The following is a 12,316-nucleotide window of genomic DNA, read 5'->3' as shown; positions in this document are numbered from 1 at the left end:
TTAGAAAGGAGGTTTTGACTGTGTTTGTGATTGTGGTGGGGTTGTTTTTGAGGCTTTTGGATAGGAGGGGAAATAGGATGGGTGTGGAGAGGGTTGTTAGGGTTAGGATTATGAATGTGTTTAGGATCAGTGAAAGGTCCATTACTTTCACTTGGATTTGCACCAAGATGAGTGGCTCCTAAGACCATTGGATTACTATTATCCTTTGAAAGTAAGGAGACTGAGGTTTTATACTCAGATACGGGAATTAGCAGTTCCTGTTGGTTTGCCTCTCCTCGGCAGGTAAGAAGGGTTTAACTTCTATTTTTAGAGTCACGGTCTAATGTTTTGGTTGAAACTATACTTGCATATGGGGATACCGGAGATTAGCTCGGGTTTCAGGATTAGTAGTATCATGGGGATTATGTGTAGGGTTATAAGGAGATGCTCTCGTGTGGAGGAGTTTTGAATTGATGTGATGTGAGAGGGGAGGGTGCCTCGTTGTGTTATTATTAGTATGTGCAGGGTATATGAGGCGGTGAGTAGGATTGTGGCTCCTGTTAGGATGATTGTGAGGGGAGATCAGTTGAAAAGTGCAATTACAATGGTTAGTTCTGCTATGAGGTTGGTTGTTGGGGGGAGGGCTATATTTGTTAGGTTAGCTAGAAGTCATCAGGTGGCTATAAGGGGCAGGAGGGGCTGGAGTCCTCGTGTGAGGAGAAGGATTCGGCTATGGGTTCGTTCATAGTTGGTATTGGCTAGGCAGAATAGTATGGAGGAGGTTAGGCCGTGTGAAATTATTAAGATTATTGCTCCCGAGAATGCTCATTGGGTTTGGATCATGGTTGCTGCTACGACAAGGCCTATGTGGCTTACAGACGAGTAGGCAATTAGTGATTTTAGGTCAGTTTGGCGCAGGCAGATGGCGCTAGTTATTAGTGCTCCTCATAAGGCTAGGGTAATGAAGGGGTAGTGTAGGTTGTTTGATGTTGGGTTGACCAGGATTGTGATTCGTATGATGCCGTAACCTCCGAGTTTTAGGAGGAGAGCGGCTAGTAGTATGGAGCCTGCGATGGGTGCTTCTACATGGGCTTTGGGGAGTCATAGGTGTAGGCCGTATAGGGGGGCTTTAACTATGAAGGCTAGTAGGAGGGCTAGGCTTGCAATTAGGCCGGATCAGGAGGAGTTTAATGTAGGGTGTGAGAGTTTAAGTATTGGGAGGTATAGTGTGCCGATTTGGTTATGTAGGTGGAGGATGGCAATTAGCAGTGGGAGTGAGCTGGCGAGTGTATAGAATAGGAGGTAAATGCCGGCGTTTAGGCGTTCTGGTTGATTTCCTCATCGTGTGATGAGGATGAGGGTGGGGATAAGGGTGGCTTCGAATGCGATGTAAAAGAGTATAAGTTCTGAGGCCGAGAAGGCTAGTAGGATGGATAGTTGTGCTAGGATTACTGTTGTGGCGAAAATTCGTTTGCGGATGATGGGTTCTTGTTCTAGGTGGTTTTGGCTTGCTATAATTATGAGTGGGAGAAGTCAGCATGAGAGGACTAGTAGGGGGGAAGAAATTTGGTCAACGGATGTTCAGGGGGTTAAGCCTTTGCTTGGGTAGTATGTGGGGGTGAGTCATTGGAGGCTGATGCTGGCGATTAATAGGCTGTATATTGTAATGTTAGTTCATAGGTGTTTGCGTGGTGAGAGGAGGGCTAGGGGTAGGAGTATTGCAGTTGGGGCGATGACTTTTAGCATTGTAGGAGGTTGAAGTTGTTTAGGTGGTCAGACCCATGGGTTCGGGTCGAGGCTACTAGTAGGGCTAGTCCTGTACCTGCTTCGCAGGCAGAGAATGTTAGTATGAGGATGGGTAGGATAGTGGGGGAGGATGTTTGTGTTTGGATGGGCCATATGGCTAGGGCAACGTATATGGACAACATCATGCTCTCTAAGCATAGTAGAGCTGAGATTAGGTGGGTTCGGTGGAAGGCTAGGCCTAGGCTGCTTAGGGTGAAGGCTGCGTAGAAACTTAAGTGTAAGTAAGACATGAAGAAAGTTATAGGGTGGAGGCTATAATCTGTTGAGTCGAAATCAACTGTCTTGATTAGACTAACTTTCTGTTATTCTGCTCATTCTAGTCCTCCTTGGATTCATTCGTATACTAGGCCTAGGGTGAGGAGTGTGATGAGTACGGAGGTTCAGGCTAGAGTGGTGGTTGGAGATTGTAGCTGGGTTGCTCACGGTAGTGGGAGGAGTAGGGCGATTTCTAGGTCGAATAGAAGGAAGAGGATGGCTACGAGAAAGAAACGGATTGAGAAGGGAAGTCGGGCGGATCCTAGTGGGTCGAACCCGCATTCGTACGGAGATAGTTTTTCTGAGTCGGGGGTTGTTTGGGCGAGTCAAAAGTTTAGTACTGTTAGGAGGATACTTAGGGCTAGTGATATGGTTAGTATGAATAAGATTATGTTTATTGCTCTTCTCTGGGCTTGAACCAGATTCTAAGGATTGGAAGTCGATTGTAATTGATATACTAGAAGAGCAAGATCCTCATCAGTAGATAGAAATATAGAGGAATAATCATACGACGTCTACGAAGTGTCAGTATCAGGCGGCTGCTTCAAATCCGAAGTGGTGGTTTGATGTGAAGTGGTATTTAATTAGACGTAGGAGGCAGACTAGAAGGAATGTGGAGCCAATAATTACATGGAGGCCATGGAATCCAGTGGCGACGAAGAATGTTGATCCATAGACTCCATCGGCAATAGAGAAGGGGGCTTCGTAGTATTCTATGGCTTGTAGGCCGGTGAAGTAGAATCCCAGGAGTACGGTTAGTAGTAATGCTTGGATTGCTTGTTTTCGATTGGCTTCTGTGATGCTGTGGTGAGCCCATGTGACAGTGACCCCTGAGGCTAGGAGGATGGCGGTGTTAAGGAGGGGCACTTCTATGGGGTTGAGTGGTTTAATTCCGACGGGCGGCCATTGTCCTCCTAGTTCGGGCGTGGGGGCGAGGCTTGAGTGGAAGAAGGCTCAGAAAAAGCCTAGGAAGAAGAAGGCCTCTGATGTGATGAATAGGGCTATTCCGTAGCGTAGTCCTTTTTGTACGGTAGGAGTGTGGTGGCCTTGGAATGTGCTTTCTCGTACGATGTCGCGTCATCATTGGAATATAACGAGGATGGTTGAGAGTAGGCCTAAGATAAGGAGTCGGGGGGAGTTGTAGTGGAATCACATTGTTAGGCCTGAGGTGGTTAGTAGAGCAGCGGCTGCTCCTAGGATAGGTCAGGGGCTAGGGTCAACTATGTGGTAGGAATGAGCTTGGTGTGCCATTGGGGTTAGATGTTTTCTTGTAGGTAAAGGCTTAGCAGGAGAACAAAGACATAGGCTTGGATTATTGCTACCGCCACTTCTAGGATGGTTAGTAGGAGGAGAATTAGTAGGGTCAGGAGGGATACCAGGGGTATCGTAGAGAATAGGGCTGTTGTGGCTGTAGAGATGAGTTGGATGAGAAGGTGGCCTGCTGTGAGGTTGGCTGTTAGGCGGACGCCTAGTGCTAATGGGCGGATGAGTAGGCTTGTTGTTTCGATTAGGATGAGGGCTGGGATTAGTGGGGTGGGGGTACCTTCTGGCAGGAGATGGCCTAGAGAGGCGGAGGGTTGGTTTCGCAGTCCTGTTAGTAGGGTGGCTAGTCATAGGGGGAAGGCTAGGGCTAGGTTTATGGATAGTTGAGTGGTTGGTGTGAATGTGTAGGGTAGTAGGCCTAGAAGATTAATGAGTAGGAGGAAGATTATGAGGGAGGTTAGGATTAAGGCTCATTTGTGTCCTTTTTTGTCTAGGGGCATTATTAGTTGTTTTGTGATTAGGTTGACAAACCACAGTTGAAGGGTTGAGAGTCGGTTGGTGATTCATCGGTTGTCTAGGGACGGTAGGAGGAGGGCTGGGAATGTTATTGAAATGAGGATTAATGGGATTCCTAGGAGGGATGGGCTTGAGAATTGGTCGAAGAAGCTTATGTTCATGGTCAGGTTCAGGGGGTGGTGTTTGGGGTGACGGGTGGTTTATTAGAGGGTGGGTTTATTGATAGGAAGGTTAGGAGTTTGGGTTGGATGATTAGGGAGAGGGTGAGTCATGAGGTGAGCATGATAAAAAATCAGGGGTGGGGGTTTAGTTGGGGCATGTCATTAAGGAGGGGGAGTGCCCTCTTTCTTTAGCTTAAAAGGCTAATGCTGATTCATAGCTTCTTAATGATTAGGATGGTACTAAGGAGGATCAGTTTTCGAAGTCGGATAGAGGGGTGGATTCTACTACGATTGGCATGAAGCTGTGATTGGCTCCGCAGATTTCTGAGCATTGTCCGTAGAAGACACCCGGTCGGGAGGCAAGGAAGGAGGTTTGGTTGAGGCGCCCTGGGATGGCGTCAGTTTTTACTCCTAGGCTGGGGACGGCCCATGAGTGGAGGACGTCGTCGGCGGTGACGATAACTCGGATGGTGGAGTTTATAGGGACAACAACGCGATGGTCGACTTCTAGTAGGCGGAAGTGTCCTAGAGGGAGGTCTGTTGTTGGGATTATGTAGGAATCGAATGTTAGTTCTTTGAGGTCTGTGTATTCGTAGGTTCAGTATCATTGGTGGCCGATAGCCTTGAGGGTCAGGTCGGGTTCGTTAATCTCGTCTATTATGTAGAGAATTCGTAGGGAGGGTAGGGCGAGTGTAACTAGGACTATGGCTGGGAGGATTGTTCAGATGATTTCGATTACTTGTGCGTTGACAGTGTTTGATGATAGTTTTCCTGTGAGTGTTTGGGTTAGGAGGTATAGGACTAGGGTACAGATTGCTAGTGCGACCATTAGAGCGTGGTCGTGGAATCCTATGAGTTCTTCTATGATAGGGGAGGAAGCATCTTGGAAGTTAAGTTGTGAGTGGTTGGCCATGTTTGAGTAGAGGTGTGCTGGGTTTTCACCTGCAATTTAGCCTTGACAAGGCTATGTAATTGTTTTACTAACATCTCTTTATGAGAAAGAAGCATAAGTGGTTTATGCGGTTGGCTTGAAACCAACATATGGGGGTTCGACTCCTTCCTTTCTTGGACTTGGACGAAAGCGGGCTCTTCGAAAGTGTGGAAGGGAGGTGGGCAGCCGTGGATTCATTCAACGTTAGTGCTTGTTAGTTCTGGTTGTAGTGCTTTACGTTTTGATGCAAAGGCTTCTCAGATGATAAAGACCAGTATGATTACGGCAGTTAGGGAGATAAGTGAGCCTACTGAGGAGATAGTATTTCATAGTGTGTAGGCGTCTGGGTAGTCTGAGTATCGTCGAGGCATGCCAGCTAGGCCTAGGAAGTGTTGGGGGAAGAATGTTAGGTTTACACCTACAAATATTACACCGAATTGGGTTTTGGCTCATGTTGAGTGAAGGGTGTATCCGGTGAATAGGGGGAATCAGTGGGTGAATCCTGCCAGGATTGCAAATACTGCTCCTATGGATAGGACGTAGTGGAAGTGGGCTACTACGTAGTAGGTGTCGTGCAGGGCGATGTCTAGTGAGGAATTTGCTAGAACGATTCCTGTTAGTCCTCCGATAGTGAACAGGAAGATGAATCCTAGGGCTCATAGTATTGGGGGGTCTCATTTGATTGTGCCTCCGTGGAGGGTGGCTAGTCAGCTGAATACTTTGATACCGGTTGGGATGGCAATGATTATAGTGGCGGATGTAAAGTATGCTCGTGTATCAACGTCTATTCCTACTGTGAACATGTGGTGAGCTCAGACGATAAAGCCCAGGAATCCAATGGATAGTATGGCTCATACTATTCCTATGTAGCCGAATGGTTCTTTTTTGCCTGCGTAATAGGTTACAACGTGGGAAATGATTCCAAATCCTGGGAGAATTAGGATGTAGACTTCTGGGTGGCCGAAGAATCAGAAGAGGTGTTGGTATAGGACTGGGTCGCCTCCTCCTGCGGGGTCGAAGAAGGTGGTGTTGAGGTTGCGGTCTGTGAGGAGTATCGTAATTCCTGCGGCGAGGACAGGGAGGGATAGAAGTAGTAGAACTGCGGTGATTAGGACGGATCAGACGAATAGGGGGGTTTGGTATTGTGAGAGGGCGGGAGGTTTTATGTTGATGGCTGTTGTGATAAAGTTAATTGCCCCGAGGATTGAGGAGATGCCAGCTAGGTGTAGGGAGAAGATTGCTAGGTCAACGGAGGCTCCGGCGTGGGCTAGATTGCCGGCTAGTGGGGGGTATACTGTTCAACCGGTGCCTACCCCTGCTTCAACTGTGGAGGAGGCTAGGAGGAGGAGGAAGGATGGTGGTAGTAGTCAGAAGCTTATGTTGTTTATTCGTGGGAATGCTATGTCTGGGGCTCCGATTATTAGGGGAACCAGTCAGTTTCCGAACCCTCCGATTATGATTGGTATAACTATGAAGAAGATTATTACGAAAGCGTGAGCTGTGACGATTACGTTGTAGACTTGGTCGTCTCCTAGAAGGGCTCCGGGTTGGCCTAGTTCTGATCGAATGAGAAGGCTTAGGGCTGTACCTACTATTCCGGCTCATGCGCCGAAAATTAGGTATAGGGTTCCAATGTCTTTGTGGTTGGTTGAGAATAGTCATCGGGTAATGAATGTCATAGGTAAGATGGCTGAGTGTATAAGCGTTAGGCTGTAGTCCTTTTTACAGAGGTTCGATTCCTCTTCTTATCGGCCCTGTGGTGAAGTTCATAGTGAGTTGCAAGCTCATTGATGCGCATTAAGTGTGTGCCGGGGTCTTAGGCAGAAGCCTGTTGGTTAGGGCATATAGCTGTTAACTATAGAGTTGTGGGATCGAAGCCCATCTGTCTAGTGGGTCGTAAGGTCCTAGCTTAATTAAAGCACCTGAGTTGCATTTAGGGGATGCAGGGTAATAGCCTGCGGACTTTAGCAGAAACTAAGAGAGTTTAACTCTTGTTTAAGGCTTTGAAGGCCTTCGGTTTAGGTAATCCTAAGTTTCTTAAATGAGGCTGGGGATTATGGGAGAGAGGGGGAGGAGTATGATGGACATGGTGGTTAAGATGGCAGTTGAAACATTGGTTGGCTTGTTCGTGCGTCATTGTTTCATGTGGTTTGTAGTGTGTGGGGGGAGTGTAATTGTTGTGCAGTATGCAAGGCGTAGGTAGAAGAATAAGCTCAGTAGGGAGAGGAGGGAGATGAGTGTGGCTGCTAGGGCTATGTCTTGCTTAGTTAGTTCTTGGATAATAAGTCATTTAGGCAGAAATCCTGTTAGAGGAGGGAGTCCTGCAAGGGAGAGGAGGGTTAGGAGTAACATTGTGTTTAAAGGGGGGGTTTTGGTTCATGAGGTTATTAGAGTGGATAGTTTTAGCACTTTGATTGTGTTTAAGGTGAGGAAAACAGCTGTGGTTATTACAGCATACAGGTAGAAGTTGAGAAGGGTGAGTTTAGGGTTGTAGGCGATGATGATTGTTATTCAGCCTAGGTGGGAGATGGAGGAGAAGGCTAGGATTTTTCGGATTTGTGTTTGATTAAGGCCTATTCATCCCCCTAGGGCTGCAGAGAGGATAGCTAGGGTAGTTAGGAGGGTGGGATTTAGTGAGGGTGAGGTTATGTAAAGTAGTGCAATTGGGGGGAGTTTTATGATGGTAGACAGGAGGAGGCCGGTAGTGAGGGGGGAGCCTTGAAGTACTTCTGGGAATCAGAAGTGGAATGGCACTAGTCCTAGTTTTATTGCGATTGCTGAGGTAAGGATTAAGCAGGATGTTGGGTGGGAGAGTTGGGTGATGTCTCATTGTCCGGTCTGTCATGCGTTGGTTATGCTGGAGAATAAGACAAGAGCAGAGGCAGCTGCTTGGGTTAGGAAATACTTAGTGGCAGCTTCAATGGCTCGTGGGTGGTGGGATTTTGAGATCAGGGGGAGGATGGCGAGTGTGTTGATTTCAAGGCCAGCCCAGGCTATAATCCAGTGATGGCTTGAGATAGTGATGGTTGTTCCTAGAAGTAGGCTAATAATAAAGATTAGATTTGCTGAGGGGTTCATTAGCAGGGGAAGGAGTTGAACCATCATTTTCGGGGTATGGGCCCGATAGCTTGTTTAGCTGACCCTACTAGAAAGTAATATAAAGGAAGTATGGAGGGTTTTGATCCCTTTAGTGTGGGTTCGATTCCTGCCTTTCTAAGTGAAAGGAAATGAGAGGGCTGGTGTACCTCCATGTTCACTTTATCATAGTGACCCTTGACGTTCAGGCACATTTCCGGTGGAGGGGGGGGGTCTTAGATAGGGGGGTAAGCCCGCGTAGCAGATTGGTATGCTGGTATGTCAGAGGCATAGGGCTAGTGTGAGGGGTAGGAAGTTTTTTCATAGTAGGTGCATTAGTTGATCGTATCGGAATCGGGGGTAGGAGGCGCGAATTCATAGGAATCCTGCGGACAGGAGCAAGACTTTTGTTGCAAGAATGACGGGGAATAATTCTTGAGGGGGGTTGAGAAAGCTTGGGTTGAAGAATAGGATTGTGGTTAGTGTGTTTATAAGTAGGATATTGGCGTATTCGGCTAGGAAGAAAAGGGCAAAAGGGCCTGCTGCGTATTCTACGTTAAACCCTGACACTAGCTCTGATTCTCCCTCTGTTAGATCAAAGGGGGCACGGTTGGTTTCAGCGAGGGTGGAGACATATCATATCATGGCGAGGGGTCAGCAGGAGAAAATGAGGTAGAGGGGTTCTTGGGTGACTGCGAGGGTGTTGAGGGTGTAGTTGCCGCTAATAAGAACGATAGAGAGCAAGATAATGGCTAGTGTGACTTCGTATGAGATTGTTTGGGCTACTGCTCGTAATGCTCCGATTAGGGCGTATTTTGAGTTGGAGGCTCAGCCTGATCATAAAATGGAGTATACTGCTAGGCTTGACATGGCCAGTAAGAAAAGTAAGCCTAGGTTAAGGTCTGCTAGGGAGAATGGAAGGGGCAGAGGAGTTCAGATTGAGATCGCTAGGAGTAAGGCGAGTATTGGGGTTGCGATAAATAAGATGGGGGATGATGTTGATGGTCGAATGGGTTCTTTAATGAATAGCTTCACGCCGTCTGCTAGGGGTTGCAGGAGTCCGAAGGGCCCAACGATGTTTGGGCCTTTTCGACCTTGTATGTAGCTTAGAATTTTGCGTTCTACTAGCGTGAGGAAAGCTACTGCGATTAGGATTGGTAGGGCATAGGAGAGGGCTATGATGAGGTTAATTAGAAGCGGGTGGTTGGTCATGGCTGTAGGGTGGTTTGGGTTAAGCTAGGGAGAGGATTTGAACCTCTGATTTAAAGGACTTAAGCCTTTTGCATTTTCCGAGCTCTGCCACGCTAGCTGGTCCTTTTCTTGGACGTGATGTGGTGTGATAGCCTTTTGTAATTTAGTTGGTTTCATTACTTAAGGCGAAGGCTTGCTTGTGGTATTGGCCTCACTTTTCCTATCCTTTCGTACTGGGAAGAGTTCATCATAGATAGAAACCGACCTGGATTGCTCCGGTCTGAACTCAGATCACGTAGGACTGTTAATCGTTGAACAAACGAACCCTTAGTAGCGGCTGCACCACTAGGATGTCCTGATCCAACATCGAGGTCGTAAACCTCCCCGTCAATACGGACTCTCGGGGGAGATTGCGCTGTTATCCCTGGGGTAGCTTGGTCCATTGATCAATTATATTGGGTCTGGGTGCTATTAGCACGTTGAGGGGTTGCTCTCAGTCTAGAGGTATGGTCTAATTTTTGGAGGTTTTGTTTTGCTCCAAGGTCGCCCCAACCGAAAAACGCGGACCAGTGGCTTATGTGTCAGTGAACCCGGTGGGTGAGTATGTGATTTAAGGTGGTCGCTGGTTTTGAAGTTCCACAGGGTCTTCTCGTCTTATGGGTTTATCCCTGCTTTTGTACAGGGAGATCAATTTCACCGATTGCCTGTAAGAGACAGTTAAGACCTCGTTTAGCCATTCATACTAGTCTCGATTTATGGGACAATTGATTGCGCTACCTTTGCACGGTTAGGATACCGCGGCCGTTGAACGTGAGTCACCGGGCAGGCATCACCTTCAATACTTGTTTTAGGTTTGCTGAAGGCTATGTTTTTGGTAAACAGTCGGGCCTTGACGGGTTTGCCTAGTTCCTTTTACAGGTTTTAATCTTTCTTAATGGACGCTCCTCTGTCGGGTTAACAATACACTTAATACTGGGCTTGTTTGATTGATCGTATATTGGGGGTTTGTTAATAATGTACGGATGTAAGCTTGCGTCGTAGAGGGAGGACCCTGGTTACTCATTCTAGCATTAACTCTCCTATTTGGGTATAGGTTAGCCTGTTAGTGGGGAGGGAGTCATAAGGTTCTTATATTTTTATGTGGTAGAGCTTTAACGCACTCTTTGTTGATGGCTGCTTGAGGGCCCACAGTATGGTGGAGGGGGTTATTATTTATCCGCTCGTGGAGATTGTATTCTTTTTTAAAGGAGCTGTACCTCCTTTAAATAGCCCTTAATTCGCTTCATTAGGGTTTGTGAGTTTTCCTTGGAGGAGAATTAAGAGTGAACTTAGATTCGTTTCACAGGCAACCAGCTATCACCCAGCTCGATTGGCTTTTCACCTCTACTAACAAGTCATCCCACTCTTTTGCCACAGAGACGGGTTCGCTCAACAATAGCTGCTCGTAAGTAGCTCGCTTGGGTTTCGGGGAGGCAAACTTAAATTCATTTTGCTTGGTTTTTCTTGCTAGACCATGATGCAAAAGGTACAAGGGTTGATCTTTGCTGTTTATAGCTTAGGTTTCATTGCTATTTCATCTTTCCCTTACGGTACGTGATCTCTATCGCGCCAATGGTGTCTTTTCTATCGCCTATACTGGGACTAATAAATGCTTTAGTTGGGTTGTGGGGAGTAGCTTTGTTATTCCAGGTCATGTCGTTTGGGCTAGAGTTTGGCATCAAGACGATCTGGGGTTGGCAGACATTTTTCAGGTGTAAGCTGAATGCTTTAGTTTAAGCTACGTCTTGGTAGTCTAAGTGCACCTTCCGGTACACTTACCTTGTTACGACTTACCTCATCTTTGGCTGAATAGCTTATTAATGTATTGGGGGGCGCCTGCGAGGAGGGTGACGGGCGGTGTGTACGTGCCCCAGGGCCGGCTTAAAGAGGGCTCCATTGTCCCACTTTACTGCTAAATCCGCCTTCCAGGGGTCGTTTCAGGCCCCTTTGCCGTGTGTTCTAATCTAGAAAATGTAGCCCATTACTACCATTCCATAGGCTATACCTTGACCTGTCTTGTTAGCGTGGTGGGGCTATTGCGTCCACTGTTGGGCTTTCAGGGGAGGTGGGCTGGCGACGGCGGTATGTAGGCTGTTTTGGCAAGGAATGGTCAGGTATATCGTGGATCATCGATTACAGAACAGGCTCCTCTAGGTGGGTGTGGGGCACCGCCAAGTCCTTAGAGTTTTAAGCGTTGGTGCTCGTAGTTCTCGGGCGGATGCTTTAGTAGGGGTAAGCATCAAGATTTAGGGCCAGGCATAGTGGGGTATCTAATCCCAGTTTGGGCCCTGGCTTTCGTGGACTTCAATTAATCGTTGTTCTAAGATTTTCTTTGACAAAGTGGCCTTATTGGCATCTTGGGCTTGTGACAGCTCAGTTGCTTTTTAATCTTAGTTACTTGGATAGCATGTTACCACACTTTACGCCGTTATAATGTTAATTTGGGTCTCCTGTATGACCGCGGTGGCTGGCACAGGATTTACCAACCCTAGATTTGCTATGGCTAAGTCAAGCTTGCGCTCATTGCTTAATATTAACTACTGCTGAATACCCGTGGGGGCGTGGCAATTGCAAGGCGTTTTGGGCTACGGTTGTGGTGAGCCTGATACCCGCTCCTATCTGCCTAGTAAAGGTGTCCAGGGCTTCTACACTGGAGCGCGGATACTTGCATGTATATACCTAGCAAAAACTAACAGTAAGGTTAGGACTAAGTCTTTTGTTCTCGGGTGTGTGTGGCAGCCATCTTGACATCTTCAGTGTCATGCTTTTTATAAGCTACAAGAACGGGGGGGGGTTCCTTTAGTGGTTTGGTGTCATGGTTTGTATTTTTGTTTGGTTTTTGTAAGGGCTGTTTTGTGTGGGGTAGGGGAATAAGGGGAGGAAAAATATGGTGATGATGATGGTTAGTTGTTGTTTTATGTTAGCAGGAAATGTAGAGGAAAGTAAGTTGTAAATGTTGATGATAAATGGTTTGGACAATCTAGGAATATATGGTTTGATTGTTTGATGAAAAAATTTTAAAAATGTCAAGATAAAAAAAATAGATGCGTAAAATGGAATTTAAATGTAAGTTCCTAGAATTTGATAAAATAATCAATAT

At 46.9% G+C, this 12,316-nt stretch overlaps 1 pseudogene across 1 annotated transcript; it reads right to left on the bottom strand.

Annotated features, from left to right (window-relative positions):
* Positions 1-2,507: 2,507 nt before the first annotated feature.
* LOC115916942 lies at positions 2,508-4,163 on the bottom strand (annotated as a pseudogene). Its single transcript, XR_004061652.1, has one exon. The product of XR_004061652.1 is annotated as a cytochrome c oxidase subunit 3-like (transcript).
* Positions 4,164-12,316: the final 8,153 nt, after the last annotated feature.

The sequence above is a fragment of the Camarhynchus parvulus genome, unplaced genomic scaffold (genome assembly GCF_901933205.1).
Source record: "Camarhynchus parvulus unplaced genomic scaffold, STF_HiC, whole genome shotgun sequence".
NCBI classification, from domain to species: Eukaryota; Metazoa; Chordata; class Aves; order Passeriformes; family Thraupidae; genus Camarhynchus; species Camarhynchus parvulus.
This window is presented reverse-complemented; position numbering and strand designations above follow the sequence as displayed.